The 19,685-nt window shown below is 41.1% G+C and overlaps 1 protein-coding gene and 2 long non-coding RNA genes across 3 annotated transcripts in view; all 3 read right to left on the reverse strand.

Moving 5' to 3' along the window:
* The window catches only part of LOC112429839 (uncharacterized), a 173,038-nt gene that overhangs the window by 35,728 nt on the left and 117,625 nt on the right, over window positions 1-19,685 (reverse strand). The window lies entirely within an intron of this gene.
* LOC143414798 (uncharacterized) lies at window positions 127-1,202 on the reverse strand. Its single transcript, XR_013095474.1, has 3 exons — window positions 985-1,202; window positions 621-896; window positions 127-419 (listed from the first exon to the last, which is right to left on the reverse strand). It is a non-coding gene; the product is annotated as an uncharacterized LOC143414798 (long non-coding RNA).
* LOC143414795 (uncharacterized) lies at window positions 2,678-5,521 on the reverse strand. The gene is made up of 3 exons (XR_013095472.1): window positions 5,245-5,521; window positions 4,844-5,122; window positions 2,678-2,925 (listed from the first exon to the last, which is right to left on the reverse strand). It is a non-coding gene; the product is annotated as an uncharacterized LOC143414795 (long non-coding RNA).

Consider the following 19,685-nt stretch of genomic DNA (forward strand, 5'->3'; position numbering starts at 1 on the left):
GACAAAGCTCACAGATGTTAGGATTCAAAATATCAAATTAATATTAGAAAAAAAAATGATGAGCTGAATCTTGGTGGTTTACAGTGATGGGACAACTTATTAGACAGAATCACACTGACCTGCAGACCAGACAAACTTTGGTTGACTGTGATCAGTGTGATACTCTGGGTCTCCTCTTCCAGCTCTGCACACATATCCTGCTGTGTGTGTCTGTCCATGAATGATGTAGGAGTCCTGTGCAGTCCCACTGCCATCAGGTAGCAGCTCATAACTGGAGGATTTCTCTGATAGATCAGGAACAGCTTTATACCAGTAGAAGCTCCATCCTGCAGACGGATGTTCAACCTCACAGTTCAGAGTTACTGAGGCTCCAGGACTCAGCCATGATGGAGACACAGTGAGGACAGGACGGGGTTCATCTGTTCAACAAAGATTTTCTCTCAATGTTTCGTCTCTTAACTCTGAATTCAATGTCACTAAAATGTTGACTCACAATATTTATGATGAACTTTAAGAGTGAGACTATCTAAACATGTCAAATATCTCAACATGTACTAATAAAAACACATTTTTACAAACTGTTTCTATTTCCAGGTTAAATGAACTATGACTCTACTTACTGTCAGAAACTGTCAGTGTGACTGAATCACTCCACTCTGTTGTTTCATGCTGTGAACTTTTCATTCTGCCCTTACAGCGATAGTTTCCACTGTTGGATGATGAAGCAGATCTAATCCTGTATTCATTTTGATTTGGAGCTTTTATCATGCTGTTTGTTTCCCACTCATAATCCCACTCAGTGTCTCCTCCATGGATCTCACATCTGACAGTGATCGTCTCTCCTCTGTATATCTCAGACCAGTTTGGATACAGAGTCACAACAGGCCTGTTTGAGACTGTATTCAGGAAATGAACAAATGAATGACAAAATGGGTCAATTTCCATCAAATGTAGTGATTTTTGGTTTGTTAACTTTGAACTCACCAGTTTTCCCAATCCTGACTGACTGGCTGTCCTCTGTGTAGTAAACTGGGTTTCCTCTTCCTCCTCTGCACCTGTAGAGTCCTTCCTGTGAGACACGGATTTGTCCATTTGAGTGGAAAACTGCATCTTGTGTGGTCAGGGCTTCAGAGGATTTCTCATCTCTGTACCAGTAGTATTTCCATCCAGATGATGATGATGGGTTCACAGAGCAGGTCAGGGTCACACTTCCCCCTACTGGAACAGCTGTGTTATCAGCTCTCAGTTTGGCCTTTGGTTTATCTGCAGTTCAGTTTAGAAAAAGAACAAAAGTCAATGACTGAATCAAACCAGTTGAAATAACTTGGTGGAAATATGGAAATAATAAATATCACATAACTTTAATGGTGAAGCTGCAACAAACTGTACAACTATCACACAAACACAACACTAATCTTTCATATTTAATTTGCTGCATTTCTAAGTTAAAAACACACATGAGGAACAATCAGTGGATTTAATGTTTCTTAGTGGATGTGGTGGAGCAGCTGAGACATATTCAGCATTTGTTCTGCATTTCATCTTTCATGTATTAGAGCTGCACAGCAGAGAAGTTACTCTCATATGTTTTGTTCTCTTCACTGTGAATAAAAAGCTGCTGTTCAGGTTTTTGTTGTTGGAATAAAAACTAAACATTTTACTGACCAACATGAAAGACAGTTATAAAGCTGTAAGAAAGAAGAAGTGCTTTTTCCTTATTTAGATACTCTGGATGAAAGATCTTACATGATACAGTCAGTGTGATGATATCACTCCACTCTGAGAAGAAATAGTCCCTTCTGCCCCGGCAGCTGTATCCTCCACTGTCAGACTCAGTAGCTCTGATGATTCTGTATTCATTGGATGTTGGAGGTGTGTTTAACTTGGCTGCTCTCCATTCATACGTCCACTGAGCTCCTTCACCTCCCTGAATCTCACATCTGACAGTGACTGTCTCACCGCTGTATATCTGAGTCCAGGATGGCTGCAGGGTCACAGTGGGCTTACTGGGAACTGTTCACAGAAAAATATCCAGTTAAATTCAAATTCAAATTCAAATTTTATTTGTCACGTACACAGTCATACACAGTACGATATGCAGTGAAATGCTTGGACAACTGCTCGTGACCTAAAGAACACAAAAAAGGAAAAAGCTATGAATAAGATAGGAAATAAATATGAAAAATTAAAAAGGGTAAATTTTACTAGGAAGGAATAAGATATAAATTAAGGTTAAAAAGGAGATAACTGTACAACACAAATTAGAATGAAGGGTAAATTTAACTGGGAAAGAATAAGATAAAATATATAAATTAAAGTTGAAAATAAAATAACTGTACAACAAAATACACAATATAGAACTATATAAGAATGTATGAAGAAATATAAATAAATATATACACAATAACAGCAGCGTGATTTAAGTAATGAAGTGAAAAAGTTAGAGACAAAAAGAAACATAAAGATCAAAAATAAGGCCGAGAAATGTTTTCTATTTTTCCATTTCTCGCCTCTCCAAGTAATCTTAATGAACGGAAAACTAAAGACTTTCCCTATTTAAGGGTTAATAAACTTGCAGTTGTTGAATAAAGTTCTTAGCACAGAACATATTATGACCTCTTAGTCTGGTAGAAATAAAATAATTAATCTCACAAGTTTCTGTAACTGTGACATCACTGCTGTCCTCTGTGTAGTAAACTGGATCTCCTCTCCCTCCTCTGCAGTGGTCCAGACCTCCTTGTGAGACACTAATACCTCTGTTTGCTTCATTTCCTCTCATGAGCTGAGCTTTAGAAGAGACTGAATCACGTCTGAACCAGTCAAACTTCCAGCCAGCAGAGCCCTCCACAGAGCAGCTCAGTGTCACACTGCCCCCTGCTGGTATGATTGATCTTTGTGCTCTCAGTGTGGCTCTGGGTTTACTTGCTGTTGAAGTTACAGGAAAAAATTCATCAGATTGTCACTTGCTTCATGAAGAACTTTGTTATATAACAAATGAAGATTTTGTAGAAATAAAGAAAAATTCTATCAATATGCAATTTCCAATATTTTGAATTCAGTAAGTGCTAATTAGCTCACATATAATACATATAATGGGTTAAGAAGATGGATGGAGTTCAATAATAGATCTCAGGTTTCTCAGGTAGGTCGGTCCCTGATCTCAGTGTGATCATCACACTTGTTACAAACAGGCACCAACAGCACAAGAACAAAAAAGTGTCTGTAAAACAAATTTGATGAGAATCAACAACTGGCAGCAGCACACATGAGGACAGCACAGGTATCTCAGCTAACTGTTAGCCAGCTAGAGAGCCAGGAGCTAACGCTGGATGTATATAACATGATGAAAACTTTATCAGAGTGAATCAAGAATCAGGTGAGACTGTTTTTATGTTCTGCCACCAAACTGTACTCCTAAATGCAGAAACAGGTGAACTATTAACTGTTAGTTGATCTGAGACCAGCTGTAAAACCGGGACATCTGGGCTTCCACTGTTTACCTGAGTTTTTTTTTTTAGTTAAAGTGAGTAAAAAAAAAATCAGCTCATTCAGAACTCTGCTGCTCGAGTCCTCACTAAGACCAAAAAAGTGGACCACATCAGTCCAGCTCTGAGGTCTTTACACTGGCTGCCTGTCCGTCAGAGGATAGACTTTAAAGTTCTGATGCTGGTTTATAAAGCTCTGAATGGTTTAGGACCAAAATACATCAGTGACCTCCTGACCTAGTATGAACCATCCAGATCCCTCAGGTCATCTGGATCCGGTCTTTTATCAGTTCCCAGAGTCAGAACCAGACACGGAGAAGCTGCATTCAGCTTTTATGCTCCATATATCTGGAACAAACTCCCAGAAAGCCTCAGATCAGCTGAAACACTCAGTTTATTTAAATCCAGGTTGAAGACTCACCTGTTCTCAGCTGCATTTGAATAAAGCACCAAATCCACACTTTTATGCTTAAATTTCAAAACTAACATTTTAACTACTGATTTTATCTACTGTTCTGATTTGATCTGTTTTGAATTTATATACTGTTTTGTTTGTTTGTTTGTTTGTTAATTAGTTTGTTTGTTTGTTTGATTGTTTTAATCAATTTTAAATCATGCTTTTTATTTGTTTTTGTTTCTAATGTCTCTGTAAAGCACTTTGAATCACCTTGTTGTTGAATTGTGCTATACAAATAAACTTGCCTTGCCTTGCCTTGAAAAACAGCTGATTCACAGAAAGAAATTTAGTTTAAAGGAATGAAAATTACATACAAAGTCATAATACAATATAAGACCTTAAAATATCAGCTTTAAGTAAAATGTTCTAGCATTTCTGTTGTTTAGTTATTTGAAATAAAGCGGAATGAGTATGATTTGCTTTCATAAACTGAACTTGAGGCGAACAAGCAAATCAATGAATTTAATAGAAATAATATCAAAAACTTTAGATTGTAAAAACTTTTTTTCTTTTTTGTATTAAACCCAGTCATGTGTGTGTGTTTTAAATCAATTGTAACAAACAGCAGTATTTGATGAGATCATAAGCCAAAATGATTTTTATAAAAATTGTAGATTTGTTGTTGTTTCTTGAGGACGTTTGAAGAACACAATATTTTTATACTGTTTATTTCTGTCATTATTGTCCTCAGGTGATGGAGCAGCAGGTCAGCATTGGCGTCTCTATACCAGCTGAAGGTTCATGACACAAAGTGGTGACAAACTGTCTACAATGAGGCTACTATCAGCTGCAGCTCTTTGTCTGACTAACAATGTAACATGCTTTGTAGACCATTGAATTCATCCTGTTCTGACCAGTATGACATTTGTCAAATGGAGATCACACAACAAACATGACTTACTTGATGCTGACAATGTGAAGGCTTCACTCCACTCTGTTGAAGAATATGAGTCATCTCTGCGTCGACTCTTACACATGTAGTCTCCACTGCTGGACTCAGAAACTCTGAATGTCACATCATTATTGTGTGTCCACTGTGTGGGTGTCCTGGGTCCTCTCCATTCATACTCCCACTCAGTGGTTTCACCTCCTTCCTCCACCTCACATGTCAGAGTGATCGTCTCACCTCTGAATATCTGAGACCAGTTGGGTTGTTGTTTTACAACAACTTTATTGGAAACTGTTTACACATATTAACAGTTGAGATACAAATAGAAACATGAAATCAACACAGAAAACTCAACATTGTACGTTTGATAATCATGAGTGAATGTATATTTCAAACTAAATTACTGAACTCACAGGTTTTCTCAATGTTGACATCATCACTTCTATCAGTGTAGTAAACTGGGTTTCCTCTTGTTCCTCTGCAGCTGTAGATTCCTCCTTCAGATACTCTGATATCTCTGTTTTGTTGATCTCTGATTTGAACTTCAGAGGTTGTTTGGGTTCGTCTGAACCACTCATATTTCCATCCATCAGAGCTCTGCACAGAGCAGGTCAGTGTCACACTGCCCCCTACTGTTATGATTGTAGTTCTTGCTGTGAGTGTGGCCCTGGGTTTAATTGGTTTATCTTCTATTATGACTGGAGCTATAAAAAAAATGGAAGGAAATGTACACCTGATCCATTATGAAGGTAAAATAAATAAAAACAAATCCTACATTTTAAAAGATTTTTTCATGTGATTTAAAGTCCCACAAAATAAAATCTACAAATTTCATCACTATAGTTTTTTCTTTTTTCTGCAGTTTAAGATGCTTCAAATTTTTTGCCATTTTTCTGTCTCAACATGGTGACAGAGCTGCAGTAATTCAGGTTGTAGATCTCTAAATAAACACAGTATACATGTTTGTCCAATCTCAGGCCTGAAGAAGTCACACTGAATATAAACTACTGCAGTTCACTCTTGAAGGAAACACAATGATGGGTTCAGAGGGATCTGCCTAGTTTCAGGTTTAGATAACAGAAACATCATCACCTTAGATTTTATGAAGCTTTTGATGTTTCTTCTTCTCCTTATTTAAAATTAATTTAATCCACAGTTATTCTTGTTATACATTAAAATACACAAATGCAGTAATAATAAATGACAGTCTGTGGGTATTGCTGTACTGTGTATACTGTGAGCAAAGTAACCAGTAAAATACAGTAGTTCTTCTTAAAGTTTCAAGTTTTAATGCACCAGAAAAAAATAGTTTCAATGACAACATTAATTAAATGTATTCAGAATTTTATAATTCAGATGATTTTCAACACAAATAATCATATTATTGGTCATTGAGGACTTACCTAATACAGTTATAGAGACAGTATTACTGATCTTTGTATAACGTGAGCTCTTCCTGCGACCAAAGCACTGATATTCACCACCCTGACTTGTAGAATTAATTTCTAATCTGTAGTCCATGTAGAAGTTGTAGGCAAGAAATTCTCGACCATCCTTGTTGATTTTGTATTTCCAGTCAGTGTCTTTTCCTTCATTCATGTCACATTTAAAGGTAACAAACTCTATAACAGTATGCTCATACACTGTTCATATATTGAATAATAAATAAATATAAAAAGGTAAGTGAACTGTAATTAAAAAATAGCCAAACACAACTGAAAGTTAGTGAAGTTACATATTAGAGAGCTTCTAATTTCAATTTTTACCATCAAAACATCAAATGAATATTTGATGAAAATAAAGAGGATGCAGAAATCTGGAGTGTGTCAGATTCAAGGTCTGATTTTGTTTTCTGGGTTTTTTTTTTTTAGGTTGAATTTGTTGTTTGTTCATGTTTGTAGTGTTGTTTATAGAGATGGACCGATCCGATATTACATATCGGTATCGGTCCGATACTGACGTAAATTACTGGATCGGATATTGGAGAGAAATTAAAAATGCAATCCGATCCATTAAATATCAAAAAAGCACCTCACAAAACTTGCGACATGGCGTAACTCGGCTCATAACCATAGCAGTCGGAGCAGTGTGCTCACATGATAGAGCGGCTGTGTGTATTTGTAGCCTCACTACCAAACCAGCATTTCATCTCCGAGGAAGTTATCCCAGAGAGAAGTAAAGCAAGTGTGGAAGTTCATCTCTGAATGTTTGTAAAGCATTCCCGCGTTAAGCTTAACAACCGATATATGGAGCGAGTGCCTCTTCTTGCTGCTACTTCAATCGTGAACCTGATTAATGATCAGCTGATCGGCTTTTCTGTCACGAGTCTGTCTCTCTTCTTTGTTTTTGGCCCACTTTGCACCAGAAAGAGAAAACCAGCGGCTAATCTTATCTTTTCTCTTTTACCACGTCTCTCTAATATTTTGCTCTTTACTATTTTCCTATTTTATTTTATTTTATTATATTTTATTATATTTTCATCTACTGTATCCTGACTGACACCCCCATCACATCTGTGGACTCATTCCGCTTCCTGGGTACCACCATCACCCAGGACCTGAAGTGGGAGCCCACCATCACCTCCGTCATCAAGAAAGCCCAGCAGAGGATGTACTTCCTGAGGCAGCTGAAGAAATTCAACCTGCCAACACGGACGATGATGCAGTTCTACACTGCAATCATCGAGTCCATCCTCACCTCCTCCATCACCGTGTGGTACGCTGGAGCCACTATCAGGGACAAACAGAGACTGCAGCATGTTGTGCGCTCTGCTGAGAAGGTGATTGGCTGCAGACTCCCATCTTTGCAGGACCTGTACACCTCCAGGACATTGCGGCATGCAGCTCGGATCTCAGCTGACCCTTCTCACCCTGGACACAGTCTGTTTGACCTGCTACCCTCAGGCAGGAGGCTCCGGTCCATTCGCACCAGAACCTCTCGCCATAAGAACAGTTTCTTCCCCTCTGCTGTTGGACACATGAACAATAACCGTATGACTGTCCCCGCCACTAACACATGACCCTACGCTGTGTCACTGCATCATTCCATGTTTGGCACTGATCACCACCTGCACTCATGTATATATCTATCTACGTAGCACTCTTAATTCTTATTCTCATGTATATATCTCATGTATATCTCATGCACATATCTTTCTACGTAGCACTTTTAATTCTTATTCCTACTTTTATTTTTTCATGTCTATTTAAGTGCTATCTATGACACTATGTTTGCACTGAAGCACCGCAGCAATTTCCTAATGTTGTAAACCTGCTCAACATTTGGCAATAAACCCCTTTCCGATTCTGATTCTGATTCTAAACAACAGCAGCACGTTTAAGCTTGATAAGCTGTTGTTAGAATTTATTTAATATTACTTTGTACACCACACTGTAAAAAAATATTCCGTAAAAAAACGGAAAATGTCCTGGTAATTTTCTGCCAGTATATTTTCTGTTTTTTTACGGAAGTTTGACGGACTTTTCTGTAAATGATAAAATGGAAAATTCTGTAGATTTACAGTATACTCTCTATACTATTTAAGGACATTTCCTTCAGCTATAAAACGGAAAATTCTGTTTATTCACAGTATATTTTCTGTATCATTAACTGATATTTTCCATTAATAGAAAAATTGAAATTTCTGTTTATATTACTATTTCCAAGCACTTCTTTTCACTGTAACTCATTAAATATAGTTCTTTATATCCTTAAACGTACATTTCTATGCAATTACAACCTAGTACACCACGTGCTCAAAAATTCATAAATTAAAACTTAAATTAATTTGTGCTTTATACACAACAACATTGGTACAATTAATGTTAAATATTCTTTTATTCTCCTCAACTCTAAAACTATACTAAAATATAATGACAGCATCCATCTTGTCATAAAACTACTAAGCAGCTGATACATGAACAAAATAACTCACAAGCTTTCAAATTTGAGCATTTTTATTTCCTTGAAATCAGGTTGCCCTCATGTAAATGTGTTTATTTACATTCATTCAAGTGGCTACCAAGTGTTTTCTTCAAACAGGACACCTGACAAACAAAAAATGTCATATTTAACGATATGTTCACATTTAATAATATCCAGAGTAGCTTTTAGTTAGAATCACTGCCTTGTGGTAGTTTTGCCTCAGCCAAATGGTTAAGGTGTGGTTTACATCCATGTCTGTCCACTTATGATACAGTATACACATGTAGTCAGTTATAGCCAAACACCTTTGATTACTGAATCGCATTACAATTACATTCACTTCATTAATGAAGTGAATGTAATTCACATTTGTCTGAGATTAACTCTTTGGGCTCTTTACCTTACAATATAACATACTTGAGTCAAAATTTGTTGACTGTTTAAGTGGTACCACATGAATAAAACTGAACAGATCTAAAGAAGATGTTCCTGAACTTTGGGTTTATTCGAACAGGACAGGTGGATAACCACAGGACTTTTCCCCATATGATAACTACAACACAAAATAAATTAAGACAGATCCCAAACCTAAAGATAAAAGTGTATTTACTGGACTTGTTTTGTCAGTGAGGAGCAAAGTACAATTAGAAGTGCTTGTTCTGATGAAAAGTTAAACTGTAAACAGCAGCGTAGTGAATAAGGATCTGTGTCCACGAATCCTCAGCAGTGACAACACTTAAACATCATAGTTCAAAATCCTTAATGCACACCTTTCTCTCCACGGTGTTCAAGTGCTCTTAGCTGTTTAAGTAGAGGAAAAAGTCTGACATATTTCATGACCATTAAATGTTAGACAAGGCTCTGAAAACGAGGTTACACACAAAAACCTCTGCTTGTGCGCACAGACCCTAAATCACAACAAATAAGACAATAGTAAGACAAATTACTACAAAGTCTTGTTACCACTCTTCATATACCAGTGTGACAAAGTCCTGAATGCAGCCTGCATGTTAGTACATCAAGGTCCATCTGAGCTTTAAGTAAAATACACTCAGCTTTTCCTTGGATTTCCAGAGTTGCTCAGTTCATACAGGAACTGCAGCAGTCGGGGTTAACGTGTCGCTGTGTTGCTCCCAGTGTTGGGTAAGTTACTTTAAAATAGTAACTTAGTTACATTACTAGTTACTTCTCTCAAAAGTAACTCAGTTACTTCAAGTTACTCGTTACTTTCAAAGTAACTAGTTACTAGGGAAAGTAACTTTGGTTTTACTCAGAATTCTCTTGTTAATGTGTTTCTTCCATAACTTTGCCAGTCTTCTAGCTTGCTTACTTGCCACAAGTGCACTGTGCCACCTACCAATAGAAAGGATATGATAACTTGCATATTTCCACGAGAGAAATCCCACGCCTGGACCGTCATTGACTGCTGCCATGATTCTAGCCTACGTCACAGAGTCATGTGCGCCTTTTACATCCAACACAAAAACTGCAGTCGTGGTGCTTTCGATTGTACTCAGAACTCAGAAATTCTGCCTTCTGAATAGGAAGATGTAGGTAACACCAGACTGCAGATGAGCTGCATACAGGGCTGGACTGGGACAGAAAATTGGCCCGGGCATTTTGACTAGAAACTGGCCCACCATTATAGGAAAAATCATAAAGCCTTTGAATGAAAACAAACACTGTTGTGACAGTGATGTTCACTGTTTTGATGGTATATATGCATCAATCTATCAATCGTTTGTTGTAAGATTCAGATAATTATTTTTTAAAAGCTAGACATTTTAAATGAGAATAAGAAAGAAAAGTATTTCTTTGTGCCCCCCATTCCCTGTTAATGCCCTACATGCCCCCTTGGCCACACTTTGCTAGATCCGCACCTGCACAGTTACCAGCTGTCAGCTACCTAAAAAAGGATCCTGGGGTTATTTGTCTCTCAGAAACAGTTCATAACTTCCCTTCAACTCATTCATGTCACCTAAAAGGTAAACCTGTTTCTCCATCACCTGCTCAGCTCTGATGATCCAGTAAGGACATCTCCTGGTTTCATCTTCATGTTTCCCTCTCACCAGATAACCAAACCATATCATGACCAGCAGCTTTTTTTTACAGCTGTGGCTCCAGCAAACATCAGCTGATACTTAAAATTAATATTAAATAAATTCTAACAACAGCTGATCAAGCTTAAACGTGCTGCTGTTGTTTAGCGCGACATCCGCTGGTTTCCTCTTTCGGCGCAAAGTGGGCGATAAACAAACAAGAGAGCCGATCAGCTGATCATTGATCAGTTTCATGATTGAAGTAGAAACGGGAGAGGGAGGGGGGAGAATGAGAGAAGAAGAGGCAGCTGTGCAGCGTAAACACAGAATAACTCCAGCTTTGTGCCTTTTTCATTGTAGCTGAATTACGGGACAAACTGTTCCTTTTCACCTCAATAAGAAATAAGTAATATTTTCTCTGAATACCAGACGGGACGGCTGGCAACTCTAATAACTTATGAACAAAATAAGGTTCAACATCATTAACTTCATAGCACCACCCAGCTGTGTAGAAACTCCGTCATGCTAGCTAGCACGCAGTACGGAAAAAGTCAGAATAACGAAAATAAACTCCACCTAAACTTGGTTCATATCTGACCCAGAGAGACTGCAGGTCATAACTTCTTACCTGAAGTTCAGTTCACACTTGGACCGGCGGCCGCCTCGGGTCTCTTTTCCTTCTGCGTCCCTTTTCCTTCATCCACCTGCTGCCTCCACCACTTGCTAATGTTACTGAATCTGTGGAAACTCCGCGATGCCACCACACGAAGTAACGAGTAACGACCCTATCTAAATCCCAGTAACGAGTAACGCGTTCCTGATTTTGGCATAATAACTAGTTACCGTGCTCGTTACCACAATAATAACGTAGTTACTGTAACGCGTTACTTAATAACGCGTTAGTCCCAACACTGGTTGCTCCTCCATCTCAGCCATTGAGACTAGTCGCAATTTATTCTAAGGAAAAAAAGAGAAACAACAAGACATTTTTAAAAAGTTTGTATTTTTATAATTTTTTTTACCTAGAACATAAACAACATAAGCAAAAAAAAGGATTAGGGCTGTGCGATATGACGATATATATCAGATGACGATATAAAAATGTCTATTGTTTCATATTATACACTATTGTTTGTTTTGTGGTGTTGCAAAATAAACTGTTTACGGCAATATTTTTTTCATGATTTTGATGGTCACTGTAGTGGCTATATTATTTCTTAAAGTTCTCTCTTTCTCTTATACTTACAATAACCACACTATGGACGGACAAGTGACTGTTTTTACGCGTACTTTCGTTACCAACAATGACGGTAAAACCAGTGCGTGGCTCTGCTGTCCGCTTGTTTATTTTCCACATAAACCTTTCACAATAAAGCTCAAGTGTCTGTTGAGACTTTTCAAAATAAACTGAAATGATATACATTATTCTCAAACATAAAATTTCAGAATATGCATCAAACAAATTACCTCAAATAAAAACATCAAGTAACTATAAATGGCACTTACAGTCACCACGCAGATGAAGGCACAGAGAATACCAGCATGGCCAGCAAGGATGAGGCAGAACCAGCTAGCTCCAAACAGAAGGACCAGTCAAAAGAAATCGAGGACCTTATTGTTAAACGAGGGGCTACCTCTGTAGCATGGACATGGTTTGGTTATGAAAAATCTGACACGCCCCAGAAAACTGTACTATGCAAATTATGCCACAAATTGGTCCCCACCACCACTCAAACACGACAAACCTCTTTAACCACCTACACAAGAATCACATGAAAGAGTATGGAGAGAGTTTACGAATGAAAAGCAAAAAAGAGCTGTCAGGTGCTCAAAATAATCCGTAGACTCAAACGTTAGAAAAGGGTTTTCCTCGCAGCACGCCATGTAATAAATACTCAGAAAGAAAATGGCGGCCGTTTAAACTCATGTCTAAAAATGTATAGTTTCACGCATCGGTCAAAACACTCGACTCCAAGTACACAACGCCCAACTGAAAACATTTCACATAAGTTGAGTTGCCCGAGAATCACAGAATTAACAGAAAATGCACTATTTTGTGATATATATCGTTATCAGGAGAGATATGTCTTACATTGGGATGTGAGATTTTGGTCATATCACACAGCCCTACAAAGGATTATAATTCACGTAGAGTTGCATACACATAACACCATTCTGTTGCAACAAAAGCAGTTTATAATTAAAGTAACATACATACCTTGAAAAACTAAATCAACCACAACATTAAACTCACCTTGTTTCTGTAGAGAAGGTGATCAGGGTTTTTCTTCATTTCCTGAGACCAGCTGCTCTGGATCATCACCAGCTTGTATCTTCATCTTTTTTTTCCACTCGGGGAAGTCTGTCCTTTTCTTGGCCATTGCTCTGCACTGGAAAACCAAAGTGTGTGACAACACAGTTACAGGGAAAATGTGTGTCTGTAAATATTAACTAAACATTTCTATGTGCTACAAAATAGACATAATTGTAAATGTGCTGAGGTGAAACTATACTTTCCATAATATTACCACTGCAGTCTGTTAACCACCGAAATAATCTATGCTGGTCAGCTAGCTAAAAGTATTTACTTTAGCAGCCCAAATCAGAGGCTAACATTAGCATTTGCTAGCGACAGCCAGGAAGGTCTGAGGCTTAAACTAGGGTTAGTGTAACTTTTCCTGAAACCCTTTTAAGTGTACAGTAGAGCCAACTGTAAAACACAGGTATTGATACAGTACTTATTAGAGTCCTAGAATAATTTCTAGGACCATGAAGTTCTCACTTTTCCCAGTTATCCACATCGCTGACTTTTGCTAATTAGCTAGTTAGCAGTCACAGCTGTGTAATATCCAGAGAGACACAGAGAGCTAACTATAATATTTAGGAAAACTGGTTCAGCCACTGAAGGGCAAAACTGGTGGTATCACAGTAAAAGTTATTTTAACATTAACTAAAATAAAGCTTAAGTCATGTTAAACCTAAATAACAATTATTTTAAAAAATGAGTCAGCAAAATATTCCTGACTTGTCTGGAGACAGCCGAAACCAGTTAACAAATACATTAACAATTCTTTCTAAATAAAAATGCGGAGTCTTTTGAAAAACATTATTCTAATAAAAGGAAACATGAGTTTTAATACTTACCACAGAAATTTGAAGGCAGTTTCTCCAACTTCAGAGTCCAAAATCCAGATGAAGCCTGAAAGAAGCCTAATGGTTGCTCTTGCGCTTACTTTTCCCTCCTTTTCAGGTTTTTTTTCCCACAATGCATTGCAGTAGTTGAGAAATACAGAAAAATACTTGTAAACTAATACGGGAAATTCCTTCACGTTTATACAGTAGATTGTACTGTATTTTTACAGAATTTTTTTACAGTGCAGGATCCTTTTCTAAGTAGCTGGTGGCTGGTAACTGTGCAGGGGCGGATCTAGCAAAGTTTAGCCAGGGGGGCCGATAGGGCATTAACAGGGAAAAGGGGGACAAAGACATACTTTTCTTTCTTATTCTCATTTAAAATGTCTAGATTTTAATAAATAATTATCTGAATCTTACACCCAAAGTTTTAATCTGATGTAAAATATATAGAAGTCCATTACTGTATATAGTAACTATTAAGTCTAATATACCCTAGTTAGCTATACTACTTTTTCCTTTGGGAAGATACCATCTGTGCAGTCTGCAATTCTGTTGAAGAAAGATGTTGAATCTATTTAATTATTCTTGAAAAATAATTTATTTCTGTGCATTTTTTTTCCACACTGCATCAAATTAAAGTTGATTACGTCGATTTAGCACCATGAGGTGGAGGGTGGGTGGTTCCCTATTTTTTTTATTTTTTTTTTGCTGGGAGTTTGCAACCCTATTAGTTAGGTTGCTTAATATTTCTGCTAAGTACTCTTTAAAATACCAGAATAGGGAGGTTTGAGTAGGTTTAAGTTTATTAGATTGATCAGTTTTGCTGAACTATGAATTATTTTGGGTGCAGTGTATTTTTTACATACAGGGATAACAGAATAGCTTTAGTGTTGTTGTTTATTTAAACTTGAGTATGAGCTTATACAAAATGCAGCAATATATTAAAAAACAGTTTTATTGATTAAAAAACACACTATATCGGATTCATATCGGTATCGGCAGATATCCAAATTTATGATATCGTATCGGACATAAAAAAGTGGTATCGTGCCATCTCTAGTTGTTTATTGAGCTTCATTTATTTTTGAGCATTTATGGAGCTTTAGTTCTTCTTGTAATTTAGTCTTAGAGTTTAATTTGTTTCCTCGGTGTTTTCCTGTCTCATCCTCCTGTGTCAGTTCCCCTGTGTTAACTGTTACCCTGTTTCTTGTGTCTTATGTTGAGTTTTACTTCCCTCTCAGTGTGTTTGTTTGTGTGTGTGTGTGTGTGTGTGTGTGTGTGTGTGTGTGTGTGTTGTTCACTTCAAGTTTCACTTTTTCTTATTCAGTCTGTCTCAAAGTGCATTTAGGTCCTCATCTATCATCACATGACAGGATGAAGAAGTTTGATGTTTCTGCACAGTTCAGATCAATAATTTTATTCAGCTCTGTGGGGCCAGGCGGCGCTGCTGCACTGGGCCCCGGTCCGGATGGGCCTGGGCCCCGTTTCCCTGGCGGGTCGCGGAGTACGGGGGTGCCTACTGGGGTCAGCGGGGGAGCTGGCCCCAGGGAGGGGTCACTTGCCCCTCCCTTCCTTCCCTCCCCATCTCCAGCTGCCTCCCTCTTCCCGCTCCACCACAACCACCCACACATGCAGGGCCTTGGAGTAGGGGTGTGTCACCAGGGTGCAGAGGAGGCTACCCCCCCCCGTCCCCTTCTGGCTGCCCCTGCCTCAATTTTATCCCACAACTTAGACATTCACATTACTCACACTCTCATTACACATACATATAGGATCTTGGGGGTGGGCACGCTACACGGAATCCAAATTACCATCAGGGTGTACACCTCACCCCTGGCGTTGTTGCCCACCTCTCAATTTTAAATACACGTAGACATTGAGGGCTAGCAGGAGGGGCTATGTGCTTACCTGCTGCTCTCTGGCAGGTAGCTCCATGACCTGCTGGGTTTTAAATGCACCTTAGAACACACATGCATCAACACTACAATGAGCGGGTGGAGGGAGGTTTGGAGTCTTCTCTCACCCCCGTTCTCTGCGGCCTGCTGGAGTGGGGGGCTAGGAGGAGGAGTTGGATGTCCGACTGGGGTCTGGAATGCGGGCCCTCCCTGCTGCTGCGGAGTCGGGGCGGTCTGCTTCTCCCCACTGCAGGGAAAAGGGTAACACCACCTGGGTCTGGGTGCAGTTCCCCCCTCCAGGGACAAGGGTACCTAGACCCGGTTCTTAGAGTACGCTTGGGGAGTGTGATTGTGTGAACAGCGTCTCTTTATGTCTGTCTCCACGTTGGTTGAGTGTGGAGTAAGTGCATATGAGAGCATGAGGGTGGTAATGGATGTTTGTATCTGTGTGTGCCTGTATTTCTGTGTCTATATGTCAGGTTGGGTGTCAGGCGCCACTTCTCTGGGGACATCTTAGGCCCTCCAAGGTTTGGAGGCCTATCTCCCCCTACCACCACTTCCCCTGCCGGTGGCGGACTCCCTCAGGTGTCGGTGCATTGGTGGTTCTTTGTGTCCGGGGATGGGCGTCCAGGTACACACCGGCTCACTCCTTGGCGGCCGCTTATCAGGGCCTGGAGCCTGGGGCTCGCTCGGGCCACTTCGGAGGTGGGGTGCCCCCGGCCTCTCGGCCTGGGGCTCGGTCACTCAGGCATGGCTGGCTGCCGGCGGAGCTCACGGGCGCGTCACTGCAACTCCCCCTGGCTTCTGCTCCGCGGCTGCTGAGTGACCCCTCATCTGGGACTCTCCTCAGCTCTTTCTGGGACAGTGGCGCGGCTGCCCCTCTGTTGGTCTTCCTTGGTCTCTTGTGTTCTGGGGGCCTCTGGATGTCTGGAGTTTTGATCTCCTCCATACCTCCAAACAAGTATACTTCACAAGTATGTATCCACCTGCCACTCCGATGTTTTTGTCAGAGAAATTAAATCTATTTTTGTTTCACATTTTAAGCTGACTGATAGGTTCTCCTCTAACACTGCTGCCCTGACTTGTGGTGTCCCACAGGGCTCAGTTTTAGGTCCATTACTATTTTCTTTTTATATGCTTCCTTCCTTCCTTCCTTTAGCTAGTATCATTCAATCTTTTAGCAACCTGTCTTATCATTTTTATGCTGATGACATTCAGCTCCATATGTCCTTTAAGCCTCATCAGCTGGATAGGCTGTCCACCCTAGTCCAGTGCTTAACCCAGGTTTCTGATTGGCTTTCAAGCAACCTTGTTCTAAATACATATATATAAAAAAACACCCAGCACGCCCCTGCGGGCGGTTTATCCATCAAGCTCGGGTCCTCTACCAGAGGCCTGGGAGCTTGAGGGTCCTGCGCAGTATCTTAGCTGTTCCCAGGACTGCGCTCTTCTGGACAGAGATCTCCGATGTTGTTCCCGGGATCTGCTGGAGCCACTCGCCTAGCTTGGGAGTCACCGCACCTAGTGCTCCGATTACCACGGGGACCACCGTTACCTTCACCCTCCACATCCTCTCGAGCTCTTCTCTGAGCCCTTGGTATTTCTCCAGCTTCTCGTGTTCCTTCTTCCTGATATTGCTGTCATTCGGAACCGCTACATCGATCACTACGGCCATCTTCTTCTGTTTGTCTACCACCACTATGTCCGGTTGGTTAGCCACCACCATTTTGTCCGTCTGTATCTGGAAGTCCCACAGGATCTTAGCTCGGTCATTCTCCACCACCCTTGGGGGCATCTCCCATTTTGACCTCGGGACTTCCAGGTTATACTCGGCACAGATGTTCCTGTACACTATGCCGGCCACTTGGTTATGGCGTTCCATGTATGCCTTGCCTGCTAGCATCTTGCACCCTGCTGTTATGTGCTGGATTGTCTCTGGGGCATCTTTACACAGCCTGCACCTGGGGTCTTGCCTGGTGTGATAGACCCCAGCCTCTATGGATCTTGTGCTCAGAGCTTGTTCTTGTGCTGCCATGATTAGTGCCTCTGTGCTGTCTTTCAGTCCAGCTTTGTCCAGCCACTGGTAGGATTTCTGGATATCAGCCACCTCCTCTATCTGCCGGTGGTACATACCGTGCAGGGGCCTGTCCTTCCATGATGGTTCCTCGTCTCCCTCCTCTTTCTTGGGTTTCTGCTGCCTGAGGTATTCACTGAGCACTCGGTCAGTTGGGGCCATCTTCCCAATGTATTCTTGGATGTTCGTTGTCTCATCCTGGACTGTGGTGCTTACACTCACCAGTCCCCGGCCCCCTTCCTTCCGCTTAGCATACAGCCTCAGGGTGCTGGATTTGGGGTGAAACCCTCCATGCATGGTAAGGAGCTTTCTTGTCTTTATGTCAGTGGCTTCTATCTCCTCCTTTGGCCAGCCTATTACCCCAGCAGGGTACCTGATCACGGGCAGGGCGTACGTGTTGATGGCCCGGATCTTGTTCTTACCATTCAGCTGACTCCTCAGGACTTGCCTGACCCTCTGCAGGTACTTGGTGGTTGCAGCTTTTCTAGCGGCCTCTTCATGGTTCCCATTCGCCTGTGGGATCCCCAAGTACTTGTAACTGTCCTCTATGTCTGCAATGTTGCCTTCTGGTAGTTCAATCCCCTCAGTTCTGACTACCTTCCCTCTCTTTGTTACCATCCGACTACACTTCTCCAGTCCGAACGACATTCCAATGTCATTGCTGTATAGCCTGGTAGTGTGGATCAGTGAATCGATGTCTCGTTCACTCTTGGCATACAGCTTGATGTCATCCATGTACAGGAGGTGGCTGACAACTGCTCCGTTCCGTAGTCGGTATCCGTAGCCAGTCTTGTTAATGATCTCACTGAGGGGGTTCAGGCCTATGCAGAACAGCAGTGGGGACAGAGCATCTCCTTGGTAGATCCCGCACTTGATGGTGACTTGTGCTATGGGCTTGGAGTTGGCCTCTAGTGTTGTACGCCACATCCCCATTGAGTTCCTGATGAAGGCTCTTAGGGTCCCATTGATCTTGTACAATTCTAGGCATTCCAGTATCCAGCTGTGGGGCATTGAGTCATAGGCCTTCTTGTAATCAATCCAGGCAGTGCACAGGCTGGTCAGTCTGGTCTTGCAGTCTCGGCTGACTGTTCTGTCTACCAGTAGCTGGTGTTTTGCGCCTCTGGTATTCTTGCCAATTCCTTTCTGTGTCCCGCTCATGTATTGACCCATGTGCCTGTTCATCTTAGCCGATATGATGCCTGACAGGAGCTTCCATGTAGTACTGAGGCAGGTTATTGGTCGGTAGTTGGAGGGGACCGGTCCCTTCTTGGGGTCCTTGGGGATCAGGACCGTCCGACCTTCGGTTAGCCATTCCGGGTGTCTCCCGTTAACTAGCAGCTGGTTCATTTGTGCTGCCAGACGCTCGTGGAGTGCAGTCAGCTTCTTTAGCCAGTAGGCGTGAACCATGTCGGGCCCTGGTGCTGTCCAACTCTTCATACTGGAGACCCTTTCTTGGATATCTGCCACTGTGATGGTTACTGGACCCTGCTCAGGGAGGTCGCTGTGGTCTGCCCTCAGATCCACTAGCCACTGAGCATTGCCATTATGGGTTGCGTCCTTCTCCCATATGCTCTTCCAGTATTGCTCCGTCTCCAGCCTTGGTGGTGCTGTTCTCTTATTGTTCCCTTGCCACTGAGAGTACACCTTTGCTGGTTCTGTGGAGAACAGCCGGTTTATTCTCCTGCCTTCTATCGCTCTGGTGTACCTCCTCAAGCGGCTGGCCAAGGCTGTGAGTCTTTGCTTGGCAGTTTCCAAGGCCTCAGGTATGGACAGCTTGCTGTATTTCT

Source organism: Maylandia zebra, linkage group LG3 (genome assembly GCF_041146795.1).
Source record: "Maylandia zebra isolate NMK-2024a linkage group LG3, Mzebra_GT3a, whole genome shotgun sequence".
Lineage (NCBI taxonomy): Eukaryota > Metazoa > Chordata > Actinopteri > Cichliformes > Cichlidae > Maylandia > Maylandia zebra.